The sequence below is a fragment of the Triticum dicoccoides genome, chromosome 4A (genome assembly GCF_002162155.2).
Source record: "Triticum dicoccoides isolate Atlit2015 ecotype Zavitan chromosome 4A, WEW_v2.0, whole genome shotgun sequence".
NCBI classification, from domain to species: Eukaryota; Viridiplantae; Streptophyta; class Magnoliopsida; order Poales; family Poaceae; genus Triticum; species Triticum dicoccoides.
This window is the reverse complement of record NC_041386.1, coordinates 466,861,500-466,881,227: the sequence shown is the minus strand read 5'-3', so window position 1 is coordinate 466,881,227 and position 19,728 is coordinate 466,861,500.

The window sequence follows — 19,728 nt, the reverse complement described above, 5'->3', positions numbered from 1 at the left end:
TGTGAGATGGCTTAGTTTCACCGGACGACTGAAAAGAGGATTCTGAAGCAGGCTTCTTGGCTCATAGCAATTCACTCAGATCAGCAGTCTTCTGGTACTCTTGTAGCTCAACAACTGCCATCTGAGCATCAGCAATCTTCGATCCTTTCTGAAAACACTCTTCTGCTTTCTTCCGATTGCCGGTAACGGTGATCACACCTCTGGGGCCGGGCATCTTCAACTTGAGATACACGTAGCATGGTTGAGCCATGAAGCGTGCATAAGCTGGCCGGCCCAGAATAGCATGATAAGCACTTTGGAAGTCCACAACCTCAAATGTCAACTTTTCCCTGCGGTAATTCTTTGAATCACCGAAAACCACGTCGAGAGCAATCTGGCCGAGTGACTCGGCTTTCTTTCCAGGAATGACTCCATGGAAGCTCATGTTGCTGGCACTGAGCCTGGACATCGGAATGCCCATCCCTTTCAATGTTTCAGCATACAATATGTTCAGGCCACTGCCACCATCCATCAGGACTTTGGTCAGTCGAGTGCCTTCGACAACTGGGTCGACCACCAAAGCTTGCCTCCCAGGGGTGGCAATGTGCGTAGGGTGATCGGACCGGTCGAATGTGATGGCAGTCTGAGACCACTTCAGATAACTGGGTGTCGCCGGAGCAACCATATTCACCTCACGGTTAATGACTTTCAGTCGACTTTTGCTTTCGACATCAGCAAAAATCATCAGGGTGGAATTGATTTGGGGGTATCCGTCATCGCTGTCTTCCTTGTCCTTGACTCTGTCCGACTCTTTTTCCTTATCTTTGGGATGTTTGCCCTGAAACTGCTGGATCAGGAGCCGGCACTGTCGAGTGGTATGCTTTGGGTAAATGAAATTACCCTCTTCATCTTTCTTGGTGTGGATGTGACATGGCAGATCCAAAACATCATTTCCATCTTGATCCTTGACTTTGTTGGGCTTCCAGGGGCCTTTGGGTTTTCCCTTGAAATTTTCCTGAGTTGCGGCCAGGGCCTCCCCAGGGGCGGCTGGCTCGGCCTTCCGCTTCTGCTTCCGACTGGAATTGCCTCCGGTTTCCTGGGCGACTGCTTTCTGCTTGCCACTCCGGAGTCGATCTTCATCTTCTCTGTTAGCATATTTGGTGGCAATCTCCATCATCCGATTCAGGGACATTTCTCTGGTCCGACCGAACTTCAGGTTCAACTCTCTGTTCTTGACGCCTTCTTTAAAGGCACAAACTGCTTGGTGATCCGGTACGTTCTCAACTGTGTGATGCAAAGTGATCCACCTCTGGATGTAATCCCTCAGAGTTTCACTCGGCTTCTGCATGCAAGACCGCAATTCTGTAAGGCCTGCGGGTCGCTTGCATGTTCCCTCAAAGGTTGTGACAAACACTCGAGAGAGATCCTCCCAAGTGTAGATGCTGCTGGGTGCTAACTGATTCAGCCACGCTCTGGTCGAGCCCTCTAACAGGAGAGACAAATGCTTCATAGCCACCTCATCATTTCCACCGCCAATCTGTATAGCCACTCGGTAATCTTCGAGCCAAGTGTCAGGCTTAGACTCACCGGTGAACTTGCTGACTCCGGTCGCCAACCGAAAGTTGGGAGGAATCACCGCGGCCCTGATGGCTCGACTGAAACACTCTGGCCCTGAAACACGTATTCTGCTGCCGGCGGGCGCATCTCTGTTCTGGCCTTCCCGATGAGCCCTGTTCCTGTCAACCAAGCCTTGAATGAGGACAGATCTCGCGTCAAAGCCTGGGTCCCTGGGGTCGACGGGAATCCTTTGCCCAACGCTATGAGGGCGCCTGTCATCTCGATGTCGAGGTGCATATGACCCACTCCTTGGGGGAGGGGTTGGCACTCGACGTCGATCATCACGATCGGATCGGTGATCATACTGCTCATCCCTTCTGTACTGATCATGCCGGTCGCCACGTCCCTCACGCCTCGGGGGCGACCGCGGGCTATGAGCCGACTGGACTGTATCTGTTGCAACGGATCGACTGTGGATCTTATTCCGCGACTGAGAAACGGCGGAATTTTGGTTTCCCGCCGCCCGGAGCAACGCTCTGATCTGTAACAAGCCCCTGCCAGCCTCCGACTGGGAGGGCTGAATCGATTCTGCTATACAGGCCGCGGCGGCCAAATTCTGAACTGGGGTTCGGTATACCTGCGTTGGCGGGAAGAGCTGGCGTCGACTAGACTCGGGAGCCCGCTGACGCGCTTGCTCGTCGAGTGCTCACTGGAGATTCTCCAGTCGAGTGCGCTCGGCCAAATTAGCCAAGCGCGCGTCCTCCAAGGCCCGGGCCTCGGGGGACTCTCCGATGATAGGAGTGCGGAGTGCGTCCGTGTTCCGGCGGCGAAGCTCCTCTCGCTGTAATGAGTGAGAGGTTCGGGGAGATACTCATCATGGGGATGCGACGGGTCGCCCCCACCCGCGCCTCCATCAGCGCGAGGGAAACCGGGAGGACTGTGCGTTCCATCGACCGCCAGAACCTCAGCCGCTGGGTCGCTGCTGTCGCACTCGGATGCGGTCTCCGCGGAGCTAGTCGAACAGGCCGCAGAGGGATTCGTCGGGCTCGATTGCCACGACTTGTGGGGCGGCCGACTGGCGAGCCACGGCATGCCTCACCCACCTCTGAAGTCTCGACCGACCGGAGCGCTTGCGCCAGTGGGAACAGAGCGGGGAGACGATACAGGGGCCGACCGATACTGGGTCGACGGCTGCCGCAGGAGGACGCCACGAACGCATGCGCGGAACTACGTCGCACCACGGACGGGGAGCGCGTCGATGTCGAGTGGTGCCTCCTGAAGCCAGGCGGAGTCGTCGGCGATGAACGTGAGCGTGCCGAGGCGGATCTCGCGGCCCTCCACCAAAACTCCGCACGAAACCATGATCAAAGGGATCAGAAAAATCGCAACTTCTCCAATCAGGCGCTAAGATTCCTGCCCCACGGTGGGCGCCAACTATCGTGGTTCTAACTCTGACAGTGATGTAGGGGGGTATGTGTGGAGAGGCTAGATCTCAGCTATTGGGAAGTTGTAAACACACCAAGATGTACGAGTTCAGGCCCTTCGCGGAGGAAGTAACAGCCCTACGTCTCGGTGCCCGGAGGCGGTCGACTGGATTACTGGCGTGTGAATAACAGGGGTGCGAACCCTTCATACTTAGGAGGGGGTGGCTTATATAGAGTTCGCCGGCCCCCTCCTGCCCTCAGTAATGCAGGGTTTAAGGTACATTTAAGGTTGGGCGTTACTGGTAACGCCCCTAATAAAGTGCTATAATGGCCATAAAGACTACTTGATAGCCGACCGTTTGCCTGCGGAGTGACTTTAGGTCTCCTGGCGGTCGAGTGGTTGGCTTCATGGTCGAGTGATAGCTTCTTGGTCGAGTGTCTTGAACCCGTCGAGTGGGATACCTTCAAGTCGATTGAAGCGTGACTTCTTCTAGGGATGTCCTAGGGTAGGGCTTTTTGGACAGGTCTGTGCCCCTACCCTAGGTACATGGCTTCATCAGGTAGGACAAAAGATGTCATGCAAGTTCTTTTCCATAAGCATGTATGACTATATACGGAATACATGCCTACATTACATTGATGAATTGGAGCTAATTCTGTGTCACCCTAGGTTATAACTGTTACATGATGAATGCCATTCATCATAATTATCCATCACTGATCCATTTCCTACGAGCATATTGATCTTTGCTAAGTTACTTTGTCGTTGCCACTGTTACAATTGCTACAAAACGGTTACTGTTACTTTTGATACCGTTACCGTTACTTCCATACTACTTTGCTACTAAATACTTTGTTGTAGATATTAAGTCTTTTAGGTGTGGTTGAATTGACAACTCAACTGCTAATACTCGTGAATATTCTTTGGCTCCCCTTTTGACGAATCAATAAATTTCGATCGAATACTCTACCCTCAAAAACTGTTGTGATCCCATATACTTGTGGGTTATCACTTATATCTTCCCTAAAATAGCCACCATACCTACCTACCATGGCATTTCCATAGACATTCGACATATATAGCCATGCAACTTCCACCATTATGTCACATGACTTGTGTGTCCATCATCATATTGCTTTGCATGATCATATAGAGCTGACATGATATTTGTGGCAAAGACACCGTTCATTGATACGTCTCCAACGTATCTACTTTTCCAAACACTTTTGCCCTTGTTTTGGACTCTAACTTGCACGATTTGAGTGGAACTAACCCGGACTGACGCTGTTTTTAGCAGAATTGCCATGGTGTTATTTTTGTGCAAAAATAAAAGTTCTCGGAATGACCTCAAAATCCACGGAGACGCATTTTGGAATTAATAAAAAAATACTGGCGAAAGAATCAGCATCAGGGGTTCCACACCCAGTCCACGAGGGTGCAGGGTGCCCTCCCTGGGCACGCCCCCTACCTCATGAGCCCCATGAGACTCCACCGACGCTAACTCCAACTCCATATATTCACGTTCGGGGAGAAAAAATAAGAGAGAAGGATTCATCGCGTTTTACGATACGGAGCCACCGCCAAGCCCTAATCTTCATCAGGGGCTGATCTGGAGTCCGTTCGGGGCTCCGGAGAGGGGAATCCGTCGCCATCGTCATCATCAACCTTCCTCCATCACCAATTTCATGATGCTCTTCGCCGTGCCTGAGTAATCCATCATAGGCTTGTTGGACGGTGATGGGTTGGATAAGATTTACCATGTAATCGAGTTAGTTCTGTTAGGGTTTGATCCCTAGTATCCATTATGTTCTAAGATTGATGTTGCTATGACTTTGCTATGCTTAATGCTTGTCACTAGAGCCCAAGTGCCATGATTTCAGATCTGAACCTAATATGTTTTCATGAATATATGTGAGTTCTTGATCCTATCTTGCAAGTCAATAGTCACCTACTATGTGTTATGATTCGGTAACCCCGAAGTGACAATAATTGGGACCACTCCCGGTGATGACCGTAGTTTGAGGAGTTCATGTATTCACTAACTGTTAATGCTTTGGTCCGGTACTCTATTAAAAGGGGGGCTTAATATACCTTAGTTTCCAATAGGACCCCATTGCCACGGGAGGGTAGGACAAAAGATGTCATGCAAGTTCTTTTCCATAAGCATGTATGACTATATTCGGAATACATTCCTACATTACATTGATGAACTGGAGCTAGTTCTGTGTCACCCTATGTTATAACTGTTGCATGAGGAATCGCATCCGACATAATTATCCATCATTGATCCATTGCCTACGAGCTTTTCACATATTGATCTTTGCTTAGTTACTTTTCTGTTGCCATTGTTACGATTGCTACAAAAACTACTATTGTTACTTTTGCCACCATTGCCGTTACTTCCATACTACTTTGCAACTAAATATTTTGCTGCAAATATTAAGTCTTTCAGGTGTGGTTGAATTGACAACTCAACTGCTAATACTTGAGAATATTCTTTGGCTCCCCTTATGTCGAATTAATAAATTTGGGTTGAATACTCTACCCTCGAAAACTGTTGCGATCCCCTATACTTGTGGGTTATCAAGACTATTTTCTGGCGCCGTTGCCGGGGAGCATAGCTCTATTCTTTGAGTCACTTGGGATTTATATCGGTTGATCACTATGAGGAACTTGAAAGATGAAAGAACCAAGATTTTTCCCTCAACTACGAGGGAATGTAAGGAACTGCCATCTAGCTCTGCACTTGATTCTCCTTTTGTTTTGAGTAAACTTGCGACACCTACTCCTGCTATTGATTCTGATATGTCGCATGTTATTGATGATGCCACTTCTGCTATGCATGATGCTTATGATGAAACTACTTCTATGCTTGACAATACCGTGCCATTAGGTGAATTTCTTGATGAACAACTTGCTAGGGTTAGAGAGAATGAAATTATTGAAACAGATAATATTGACGAAAGTGATGATGAACATTCTCCCCCTGGAAATGAATTGCCTGATGTGCCTGAGGGTTATGTTATGGATGAATAAACTGCTAGAGATCTTTTTGCTTGCAAAGGTAGATATGATCTTAAGAAATTGTTAGCTAAGCTGAAAGAAAAGTCTTTGAATGCTAGAATGAAATATGACCCTGCTTTTGCTACTTCACCTATCTGTATTTCTGATAAGGATTATGATTTATCTGTCGGTCCTAAGTTAATTACTTTGGTTGAATCTGATCCTTTTTATGGCTATGAATCTGAAACTGTTGTAGCACATCTTACTAAATTGAATGATATAGCCACCCTATTCACTCATGAGGAAAAAAATCGTTACTACTATATCCTTAAGTTATTTCTGTTCTCATTAAAGGGTGATGCTAAAACATGGTTTAATTCTCTTGCTCCTGGTTGTGTGCGTAGTCCCCAAGATATGATTTATTACTTCTCTGCTAAATATTTCCCCGCTCATAAGAAACAAGCTGCCTTAAGGGAAATATATAATTTTGTGCAAATTGAAGAAGAGAGTCTCCCACAAGATTGGGGGAGGCTTCTCCGATTACTTAATGCTTTGCCTGATCATCCTCTCAAGAAAAATGAAATACTTGATATCTTTTATAATGGACTAACCGATGCTTCCAGAGACCACCTGGATAGTTGTGCTGGTTGTGTTTTCAGAGAAAGAATTGTTGAGCAAGTTGAATTGCTATTGAATAATATATTGAGTAATGATAATGATTGGACACTTCCTGAACCAACCCCTAAGCCAACTCCGAAGAAAAGGGGTATTCTTTTTCTCAGTCCTGAAGATATGCAAGAGGCAAAGAAATCTATGAAAGAAAAGGGTATTAAAGTTGAAGATGTTAAGAATTTACCACCTATTGAAGAAATACATGGTCTTAATAACCCGACATAGGTAGTAAAGGTAAATTCTCTCTATAGATTTGATGAAGGTGATATTCCTCGTAATAAGTCTGCTAGCCAATGCTTGGATGAGTTTCATAATTTTATTGTTAAACAAGAAAACTTCAATGCTTATGTTGGTAGACAATTGAAATGTAATGCTTGTATGATTGAACACTTGAGTGGTTATATGTCTAGAGTTAAAGGTGACCTTAAACTTATTAGTAAACATGCTTATATGGTTACCACTCAGGTAGAACAAGTGCTTAAAGCACAAGATGATTTTCGCAATGAATTAAATAATAAGAAAAATGATAATGCTGTTAGAGTTGTGACTAGAGGGGGTAAAATGATTCAGGAACCTTTGTATCCTGAGGGCCACCCTAAGAGAGTTGAGAAAGATTCTTAGAGAACTAATGTTGATGCATCTAGTCCTTCTAAGAAGAAGAAAAAGAAAAATGATAGGAATTTGCATGCTCCTAGTGAACCTGTTGTTGACACACCTGAGAATCCCAATGATATTTCTATTTCTAATGCTGAAACACAATCTGGTAATGAACATGAACCTAGTGATAATGTTAATGATGATGTTCATGATGATGCTCAACCTAGCAATAACAATGATGTAGAGGTTGAACCTACTGTTGATCTTGATAACCCACAATCAAAGAATCAACGTTATGATAAGAGAGACTTCGTTGCTAGGAAGCACGGTAAAGAAAGAGAACCATGGATTCAGAAACCCATGCATTTTCCTCCTAAACCATCCAGGAAAAAGTATGATGAGGATTTTGAGCAATTTGCTAAAATGATTAGACCTATCTTTTTGCGTATGCGTCTGACTAATATGCTTAAAATGAATCCTTATGCTAAGTATATGAAAGATATTGTTACAAATAAAAGAAAGATACCGCAAGCTGAAATCTCCACCATGCTTGCCAATTATACTTTTAAAGGTGGAATACCTAAGAAACTAGGAGATCCAGGAGTACCAACTATACAATGCTCCATTAAAAGAAACTATGTCAAAACTGCTTTATGTGATCTTGGAGCCAGCGTTAGTGTTATGCCTCTCTCTTTATATCGTAGACTTGATTTGAATAAGTTGACACCTACTGAAATATCATTACAAATGGCCGATAAATCAACTGCTATACCTGTCGGTATCTGTGAGGATGTGCCTGTTGTGGTTGCAAACGTTACTATTTTAACAGACATTGTTATTCTTGATATTCTCGAGGACGATAGTATGTCGATTATCCTTGGTAGACCCTTTATGAATACTGTAGGGGCTGTTATTGATTGCAACAAAGGCAATATCACTTTTCATGTTAATGGTAATGAGCATACGGTACACTTTCTGAGGAAACAACCTCAAGTCCACAGTATCAATTCTACTGGAAAAATTTCAACGATTACTATTGGAGGTTTTGAATTCCCTCTTCCTACTATCAAGAATAAACATGATATTCTTATTATTGGGGACATGCACATCCCCGTTGAGGTAACCTAGTGTTATTCGAAAATTCTTTGGTTTCATGTTATTCGGAAAGAGTTTGCTAACAAGACTTGATCAACCTTGTTAGTGGATTCCTTTTGATGAGCATGAGATGGATGAAGTTAGAAAGCACAACTCTTTGTACCCTCCTTTTACTTTCTGTTATTTAGATTAAATAAAGCAAAAATAGTATCTTCTGTCTGTTTTCTGAATTATCCTTGCAATAATAATACCCCGAAAATAAAAATTCTCCAAATGTCCTGAAAATGAAATATGATTTTTTGTAGAATATTTAAGAATTATTGGCACTGAGAACACACGAGGGGGACCACCATTTGGCCACGAGGGGGCAGGGCCCGCCCACCCCCTGGGACCTGCCCCCTGCCTCGTGGACCCCCTCCACTTATTCCAGCACCCACTCACTCCGTCTTCCTCCAGAAAAAATCCTCCCATAGCTCAAACCCGTGTTCTAGCTCATCTTGCTGCCATTTTCGATCTCCTTGCTCAAAGCTCCATTCACAAAACTGCTTGGGGAGATTGTTCTTCGGTATGTGACTCCTCCATTGGTTCAATTAGTTTTTGTTCTAGTGCTTTTTTTGCTGCAAATTTTTGCTGCTAAGGTGGCCCTGTTCTTGAGCTTACATGTCAAATTTATATGGTCCAAAGTAGTTTTAATGCATGATATGGCCTCTAGGCACTTGTAGGAGTAGTTGCTATCAATTTTGTTGAGTTTGGTTCACTTTTAGTTTGAGTCACTAAAAATTTCAGAAATTTTCAGAGGGAGAAAATGTTGAAGAGATTGTTGAGAGGTTCTTCGAGCCGAAGCTCGAAGGATAAGTAGAATGAGGAGAATAAAAAGCCCAAATACAATCTTCCTCGCACTGTGGAGGTTCGGCCGTGTGAATGGCCTTGTGATGAGTTCTTAAGAACCGCCGAAATTTACGATGATTTCTATTACTTGGCTGACAATGCAGGCCTCACCGACTTCCTCCACAACCAGCGTGAACAGTATCTCTTACTCACTAATATTTTCGTGCAAATTTTTTATTTCCATGCTAAGAAATCACCACCTTCAGTGGAGTTTCACTTATATGATGAGGTTATGGAGATGTCACTCCATGATTTTTGTCGGGTCTGCAAGATACCCTTTGAGGGCAGCATCGAGGAACCACATTGTAGTGATGAGGATGGGTTTATTGATAGAATTGTTGTAGGAGAAACTAGGAAAGTTTCTGATGCAAGAATTACTAGTATACATTTTCATGTTCTACGTTACTTTGCGGTATTTGCTAGTAGATGCTTAATTGGTAGCGGGAACAGTGGAAATCTTAGTGCTCCTAATATTGTCATTTTGCGCCATGCTTTGTTTCAGGATACAACTTTCAGCTTAGGCATTATGAGAAAGAGGAAAAGTTGTTGCCCTTGTTTTTCTAGATTATAAGAGTATGGTAGCACATGATTTTATTGTTAAAAATAAGAAGATGCTTAAGTATAATTTGATATTTGATAAAACTCACTCTAAGATTATTACCTTGCCTGCATCCTCTTTGTTTAACATACTTTCAGGCATGTACCTCATCCTGCCAGAGGCCATTTATGCATACTGTAGGCTGACATAAGTCCCAGAGCCTGAGCCACCACTTGACCCTTATCGACAGTCTGTTTATCAGTGGGATCCGGAGGAGATTGCCAACCAGTGGCACCCTGAGGACCCTCCTTAGTACACCGGAGAGAGTAGCTTCGATCAGTGGCCATATACCAACTTAGGCCAAAAGCCTAAGCTTGGGGGAGTATGTATTTCTCACCGACATTACATTCGTGTTCACACACTCATGCCAGTTGTCAGTGCTCATACTTTTTCATTGTACCATCCATGCTAGTTTATTTTCTTTGCTAAGCCTTCTTCTTGTGTGTTCAAAAAAACCTTAAGAAAAACAAAAAAATAGTTGTAGCTTTCAGCTAGTTTACTTTCCATACATGTAGTAGTAGTAGTAATTAAAAGAAAACCCAAAAAGATTTCTCGTTCTTCTTTTACTTGTTGGGAGCTTTCCCGTGTAAATAGTTTTATTTCTTTTCTTGTTCTTTGGGGGTCGAGAGGAGAAGACCATGATGAAACTGTTGAGTGGCTCTCATATGCATTATTCTTTATTTAACCAGGAGCCCATATTACCTTGTCTTCTCCCTTGTATTAAATGTTTGCAGATTCCAGCTTAGTCCAATGCACGTGCACTATTATTATTATCCACACCGTTCGGTCGTGCGAGTGAAAGGCAATAATGACGATATATGATGGACTGGTTGAGATGAGAGAAGCTGGTATGAACTCGACCTATCTTGTTTTTGTAAATATGATTAGTTCATCATTCCTGATTCAACCTATTATGAATGAAACATCTTTGCAATGAAAATTAGAGATTATAGTTTCCCATGACATGCTTAATTACCTAGGAGTTTATAATAGTTTACCTTGAGTGCCAACATGCTATTAAAATGGTTGTGATGTGTATGATAGGGCGGTATCCTCCTTTGAATGATTCGAGTGGCTTGACTTGACACATGTTCACGCATGTAGTTGAAACAAAATCAACATAGCCTCCACTATATTTATGTTCATGGTGATTTATATCCTACTCATGCTTGCACTCATTGTTGATTAATCGTAATACATGTTCATGACTATTGTCGCTCTCTAGTTGGTCGCTTCCCAGTCTCTTTCTAGCCTTCACTTGTACTAAGCGGGAACACTGCTTGTGCATCCACTTCCATAAACCCCCAAAGTTATTCCACATGAGTCCACCATACCTTCCTATAAGCGGTATCTGCCTGCCGTTCCAAGTAAATTTGTATGTGCCAAACTCTAAACCTTCAAATGAAATTCTGTTTTGTATGCTCGAATAGCTCATGTATCAACTAGGGTTGTCTATATCTTCCATGCTAGGTGGGTTATTCTCACTACGAGTGGACTCCGCTCATCACTCATGAGAAAATGGCTGGTAACCGGGATGCCTAGTCCCATGCTCAAATCAAAATAATTGCAAACAAAACTCCCCCAGGATTGTTGTTAGTTGGAGGCACCCATTGTTTCGGATAAGCCATGGATTGATGTTTGTTGGTGGTGGGGGAGTATAAACTTTACCATTCTGTTTGGGAACTGCCTATAATGTGTGTAGCATGGAAGATATCGAGATCTCTTGGTTTTTATGTTGACAATGAAAGTATACCACTCAAAATATTATTTATCTCTGTTTCAAAACTCGAGCTCTGGCGCCTCTGCAAATCCCTACTTCCCTCTACGAAGGGCCTATCTATTTACTTTTATGTTGAGTCATCATCCTCTTATTAAACAGCACCAGTTGGAGAGCACCACTGTCATTCGCATGTATTGCTATTAATTTACATTGAGTATGACTGTGACTGGATCTCTTTTACCATGAATTACAATGTCTAGTCAGTCCTTGATCTTCAGGGGTGCTCTGCATTTATGTTTTGCGGTCTCAGAAAGGGCTAGCGAGATACCATCTTGTTATATTGTGTTATAATTGTTTTGAGAAAGTGTTGTCATCCGATATTTATTATTATTGCTCGCTAGTTGATTATGCCTTTGATATGAGTAAACATGAGACCTAAATGTTATTGTGAATATGGTTAGTTCATAATCTTTGCTGAAAACTTGAATGTTGGCTTTACATATTTGCAACAACAAGATCAAACAGAGTTTGTAAAAGTTTTTTCTTTACACTTTCAGTTTGTCAACTGAATTGCTTGAGGACAAGCAAGGGTTTAAGCTTGGGGGAGTTGATACGTCTCCAACGTACATACTTTTCCAAACACTTTTGCCCTTGTTTTGGACTCTAACTTGCATGATTTGAATGGCACTAACCCGGACTGACGTTGTTTTCAGCAGAATTGCCATGGTGTTATTTTTGTGCAGGAATAAAAGTTCTCGGAATGACTTGAAAATCCACGGAGACACATTTTGGAATTAATAAAAAATATTGGCGAAAGAACCTGGACCCACACTCTGTCCACGAGGGTGCAAGCCCCCGCGGGGCGCGCCCCCTGCCTCGTGGGCCCCCTGAGACTCCACCGACGTCAACTCCAACTCAATATATTCACGTTCGGGGAGAAAAAAATAAGAGAGAAGGATTCATCATGTTTTACAATACGGAACCGCCGCCAAGCCCTAATCTTCATCGGGGGCTGATCTGGAGTCCGTTTGGGGCTCCGGAGAGGGGAATCCGTCGCCATCGCCATCATCAACCTTCCTCCATCACCAATTTCATGATGCTCTCCTCCGTGCGTGAGTAATCCCATCGTAGGCTTGCTCGATGGTGATGGGTTGGATGAGATTTACCATGTAATCGAGATAGTTTTGTTAGGGTTTGATCCCTAGTATCCATTATGTTCTAAGATTGATGTTGCTATGACTTTGCTATGTTTAATGCTTGTCACTAGGGCTCGACTGCCATGATTTCAGATCTGAACCTATTATGTTTTCATGAATATATGTGAGTTCTTGATCCTATCTTGCAAGTCAATAGTCACCTACTATGTGTTATGATCCGGTAACCCCGAAGTGACAATAATCGGGACCACTCCCGGTGATGACCGTAGTTTGAGGAGTTCATGTATTCACTAAGTGTTAATGCTTTGGTCCGGTACTCTATTAAAAGGAGGCCTTAATATCCCTTAGTTTCCAATGGGACCCCGCTGCCAAGGGAGGGTAGGACAAAATATGTCATGCAAGTTCTTTCCATAAGCATGTATGACTATATTCGGAATACATGCCTCCATTACATTTATGAACTGGAGCTAGTTTTGTGTCACCCTATGCTATAAAGGTTGCATGAGGAATCGCATCCGACATAATTATCCATCATTGATCCATTTCCTACGAGCTTTTCACATATTGATCTTTGCTTAGTTACTTTTCTGTTGCCACTGTTACGATTGCTACAAAAACTACTATTGTTACTTTTGCCACTGTTACCGTTACTTCCATACTACTTTGCTACTAAATATTTTGCTGCAGATATTAAGTCTTTCAGGTGTGGTTGAATTGACAACTCAACTGCTAATACTTGAGAATATTCTTTGGCTCCCATTGTGTTGAATCAATAAATTTGGGTTGAATACTCTACCCTCGAAAACTGTTGTGATCCCCTATACTTGTGGGTTATCATTCATCATTATTATACATGTTACGCCAGATCATGCACATCCTGGTACACTGCCAGAGGCATTCATATAGAGTCATATTGTTTCAGTTTTATCGAGTTTTAAGTAAATAAGAGCATGATGATCATCATGATTAGAGCATTGTCTCAGTGAGAAAAGGATGATGGAGACTATGATTCCCCCACAAGTCGGATGAGACTCTGGACAAAAAATGAAAAATAAAAAAGGCCAAAAATATCCAAAAACGAGAGAAAATGAGAAAAGGGGCAATGTTACTATCCTTTTCCACACTTGTGCTTCAGAGTAGCACCATGTTCTTCATATAGAGAGTCTCCTGGGTTATCATTTTTATATACTAGTGGGAATTTTTCATTATACATCTTGGCTTGTATATTTCTATGATGGGCTTCCTTAAATGCCTAGGGTCTTCATGAGCAAGCAAGTTGGATGCACACCCACTTAGTTTTCTTTTTGAGCTTTCATAAACTTATAACTCTAGTGCATCAGTTACATGGCAACCCATACTCCTCGAATTGATATCAATTGATGGGCATCTCCATTGCCCGTTGACCCGTCGGGCTGATGCGAGACTTTCTTCCTTTTTGACTTTCCTTATTGATCCCTACCACCGCATTCTATTCCACCTATAGTGTTGTATCCATGGTTCACGCTCATGTATTGCGTGAAGTTGAAAATGCTGAAGCATGTTAGAAGTACGATCCAGTTGCGTGGTTTGACACCGGGTGCTCATGATTTATATTTATGTGGTGTAGGCGGAGTAATGCCATGCTAACATGATAAAATGAGTTGGGATAACATTAGTTAATCATCATATATTTTGAAAAAGTAATGATTGTGTTTCTTATATTCATGGATATTATTATGTTGATATTATTACTACATCGTTTCTCGGTATTTATACCATAAAGAGATTACATGATAAACATGCTAGGCAGCATTCAACATCAAAAATTCTATTTTTATTATTTACCTACTCGAAGACAAGCATGAATTAACCTTGGGGATGTTGATATGTCTCTAATGTATTTACAATTTTTGATTGTTTCATGCTATTATGTTATCAATCTTAGATGCTTTATGCTTTATTATGCTATTTTCTATCATTTTTTGCACTGGCCTATTAACTCAATGCCCAGTGCCAGTTGTTGTTTTTGCTTGTTTTTGGCTTTTCATAAAATCAATACCAAACGAAGTCCAAACATGCTGAAACTTTACGGTGATTTTTTCTAAACCAGAAGGGACCCTAGATGGTTCGGGAGGATGCCAAAAGACCTAGGGGAGAGCCACGAGATCACCAGGCACGCCCCTGAGCTCGTGACACCCACGCAACTCCGTTTCACCTAATTCCACCTCTATAAATTCTCAAATATTCCCAAACCAACATAGAGCCACATGAAACACTTTTTCCGCCGTAGCAAGCTTCTGTTCTTCTGTGATCCCATCTAGAGGCCTTTTTTGGAACTTTGCCGGAGGGGGAATCGATCATAGAGAGCATTAACATCAACCTTGCTACCCTTCCGATGATGTGTGACTAGTTCACCACAGACCTACGGATCCATAGCTAGTAGCAATACAGCTTCTTCTCTCTCTTTGATCTTCAATACAATGTTCTCATCAATCTTGTTGGAGTTCTATCTGATGTATTCTTCTTTTGCGGTGTGTGTTTTGGGATCCGATGAATTATGAGTTTACGATTAGATTATTTATTGAAAGTAATTGAGTCGTTTCTAAACTTTATTTTGCATGATTGTTATTGTTTTGTATTTCTCTTTGATCTATCCGTTTGGTTTGGCCAACTAGATCGATTTATCTTCGGTGGTAGAGGTGCTTTGTGATGGGTTCGATCTTGCGGTGTCCTCACCCAGTGATAGAAAGGGTAGTGAGGCACGTATTTGTATTGTTGCAATTAAGGATAAAACGATGGGGTTTATTTATATTGCTTGAGTTTACTTTGTCTACATCATGTCATCCTGATTAATGTGTTACTCTGTTTGTCATGAACTTAATACCATAGATGCATGCTGGATAGCGGTCAATTGGTGGAGTAATAGTAGTAGATGTAGAATCATTTCAGTCTACTTGTCACAGACGTGATACCTATATACATTATCATTGCCATGAATAACATCATAACTATGCGCTCTTCTATAAATTGTTGATAACCCACAAGTATAGGGGATCAATTGTAGCTTTTTCGATAAATAAGAGTGTCAAACCGAACGAGGAGCTAAAGGCAGGATTTATATTCCCTTCAAGTTATATCGACCACCGATACAACTCTATGCACACTTAACGTTCGCTTTACCTAGAACAAGTATGAAACTATTTTGTAGGTGTAGGGATAAGTTTGCAAGGATAAAACTATAAGTACTTAGCTAGAATAAAACTACGAATAATTTGTAGGACAATAAAAGTTAGTTGTTTAGTAGAAAGCTTTTTGTAACACAAGAGAAGAATTTGTCCATAGGCAAGCGATAACTAGATTGGTAATCATTATTGCAACTTTATATGAGAGAGAGGTATGAGCTAACATACTTTCTGTACTTGGATCATATGCACTTATGATTGGAACTCTAGCAAGCATCTGCAACTACCACTACCAAAAAAAGCACTTCTGTGATGATATTTGTTTGTCACAGTAGGTCACGTTTTCTGTCATGCATGTACATCCATGAAGATTTTATGATAGAATCAAAATAGTCATACTTGTGTTGTCGTACAAGTGTTCCATGACAATACCAAAATTATCATCACGGAAGTGTCCACTTCCATGATGATAAATGGTGTGTCATAGAAGTGTTTTCATCAAGGGTAACCGACACTGGCATCCACCATAATGGGCTACTGCTCGGAAACATATTCTGAGTGCCCAGAAGCACTCGGACTTAACCGAAGAGCTCGGTCTGTTTGCCCTACGAAAGCTCAACCGGTTCAGGGGCTAATGATGAGGTCACCTACTATAAGTAGGGTCAAGGACCTACCATCCAGGGCCCACCTAGGGCCCCACACCATCATTGGTAGGTCTCTGGACCATATGAGCATTCAGATGCGTACAATAGGAAGTCCACTCGGGCGCATCAACAACACTCGAACACCAACCCTCTAGTCAGCATGACCACCATCACTCGGAAAAGGGAGGTGGAGAGACAACGTGGGAGCTACAACGGTCGAGTAGTCTTAAGTTGAACTTTAAGTAGAGCCATAGCTACTGTTACCTATAATTGCCATAGTTGTGACTATTTACACCTGTAACTGTCATAATTATGGGCATTGATCACCCTGGCTACGTGGGAGTGAAGGAGGTCGCGGCACATTCTAATAAGACATCCTCCTCCAGAGCAAGGGTTAAGCATTCTCTATAATTATACCCCCCAAAGAAAACGAGTCTCGAGGCACGAGACGTAGGGTTGTTACCTCCTCGGAGAGGGGTCTAAACTCCTAAACACCGAGTGTTACACTTGTGTCGTAGCTAGGCTCTACCCCTATTTTGTAACCCTAATACTCATTGTCAGGATCATAACCCCGACAGAAGAAGCGGGCGACGCTCTCGGTCAGCGGGCCACTTCAATGCCAGCACTAGTAGAGGTCGCGTCTGCTGTGGATCAGCATCAATGCGACGCTGCCGCTCTAGAATGGTATGGATGATGAGTCGCGTCATGCGGGAAAGGATGTGGGCAAGGGATAGAGTTTTGGGTGAGCCAGGGTTGTCAAACGCGGGCAAGACAGCGGTCTGGACGCTCTAGAGTGGTGGCAAGAAAGCAATCCGGACACTCTAGAGGGGTAAATGTTGAGTCGCTTCAGGCGAGAAAGGTGTAACTGTTGGAAATATGCCCTAGAGGCAATAATAAAATGGTTATTATTATATTTTTTTGTTCATGATAATTGTCTATTGTTCATGCTATCCGGAAATCGTAATACATGTGTGAATACATAGACCACAACACGTCCCTAGTGAGCCTCTAGTTGACTAGCTCGTTGATCAAAAGATAGTCATGGTTTCCTGACTATGGACATTGGATGTCATTGATAACGGGATCACATCATTAGGAGAATGATGTGATGGACAAGACCCAATCATAAGCATAGCTCAAAGATCGTGTAGTTCGTTTTCTTTAGCTTTTCCGAATGTCAAGTATCATTTCCTTAGACCATGAGATTGTGCAACTCCCGGATACCGTAGGAGTGCTTTGGGTGTGCCAAACGTCACAAGGTAACTGGGTGACTATAAAGGTACACTACAGGTATCTCCGAAAGTGTCTGTTGGGTTGGCTCGAATCAAGACTGGGGTTTGTCACTCCGTATGACGGAGAGGTATCTCTGGGCCCACTCGGTAATGCATCATCATAATGAGCTCAATGTGACCAAGTGGTTGATCACGGGATCATGCATTACGGTACGAGTAAAGTGACTTGCCGGTAACGAGATTGAACGAGGTATTGGGATACCGACGATCGAGTCTTGGGCAAGTAACGTACCGATTGACAAAGGGAATTGTATACAGATTGATTGAATCCTCGACATCGTGGTTCATCTGATGAGATCATCGAGGAGCATGTGGGAGACAACATGGATATCCAGATCCCGCTGTTGGTTATTGCCCGGAGAGTCATCTCGGTCATGTCTGCGTGTCTCCCGAACCCGTAGGGTCTACACACTTAAGGTTCGGTGACGCTAGGGTTGTTGAGATATTAGTATACGGTAACCCGAGAGTTGTTCGGAGTCCCAGATGAGATCCCGGACATCATGAGGAGTTCCAGAATGGTCCGGAGGTGAAGATTTATATATAGGAAGTCAAGTTTCGTCCATCGGGAAAGTTTGGGGGTAATCGGTATTGTACCGGGACCACCGGAAGGGTCCCGGGGGTCCATCGAGTGGGGCCACCTATCCCGGAGGGCCCCATGGGCTGAAGTTGGAGGGGAACCAGCCCCTAGTGGGCTGGTGCGCCCCCTTGGGCCTCCCCTGCGCCTAGGGATGGAAACCCTAGGGGTGGGGGGGCGCCCCACTTGGCTTGGGGGGCAAGCCACCCCCTTGGCCGCCGCCCCCCCTTGGAGATTAGATCTCCTAGGGCCGGTGCCCCCCCTAGGGACCCTATATATAGTGGGGGGAGGGAGGGCAGACGCACCCTAGCCCCTGGCCTCTCCCTCTCCCTCCCGTGACACCTCTCCTTCTCGCAGTGCTCGGCGAAGCCCTGCCGAGATCGCCGTAGTTTCCACCACCACGCCATCGTGCTGCTGGATCTCCATTAACCTCTCCTTCCCCCTTGCTGGATCAAGTTGGAGGAGACATCTTCCCAACCGCACGTGTGTTGAACGCGGAGGTGCCGTCCGTTCGGCGCTAGGTCATCGGTGATTTGGATCACGACGAGTACGACTCCATCAACCCCGTTCTATTGAACGCTTCCACGCGCGATCTACAAGGGTATGTAGATGCACTCCTCTATCCCTCATTGCTAGATGACTCCATAGATTGATCTTGGTGATGCATAGAAAATTTTAAAATTCTGCTACGTTCCCCAACAGTAACACCCTGTATGTAATTTGCCATATTTGTATTCCAACTCTTACCATTTTCGGCTCTAAGTTATGAGATTCCCTCGTGGTTGGGTTTTGTCTTTGTTTTGCATTTTGTTCATGTCATGCATAGCTTATCATGTCATCGTGTGCATCGCATTTGCATACGTGTTCGTCTCATGCATCCGAGCATTTTCCCCGTTGTCCGTTTTGCAATCCGGCACTCCTACGTCCTCCGGTGCCCCTTTTTGTCTTTTTTCGTGAGCGGGTGTTAAACTTCTCAGAATGGACCGAGATTTGCCAAGCGGCCTTGGTACACCACCGGTAGACCGCCAATCAAGTTTCGTGCCATTTGGAGTTCGTTTGATACTCCAACGATTAACAAGGGAACCGTAAAGGCCTCGTGTGTGTTGCAGCCCAACACCCCTCCAAAGTGGCCCAATAACCCATCCAAACCCCTCCATCCTCTCGGCCGTTCAATCACGATTGCGTTGCCGAAAACCGCTCTCCATTTGGACACTCCCACCTCCTTCTATGTATAAATAGGTGCCACCTCCTCCATTTTCGCGGACGAAACCCTAAAATTCACCCTCTCCGCCGCCGGACGTGTCCGCCGGCGCCGGACACGTCCACCGCCGACGCCCGCGGCCAACAGGGGCTTGCCACGTGTCCC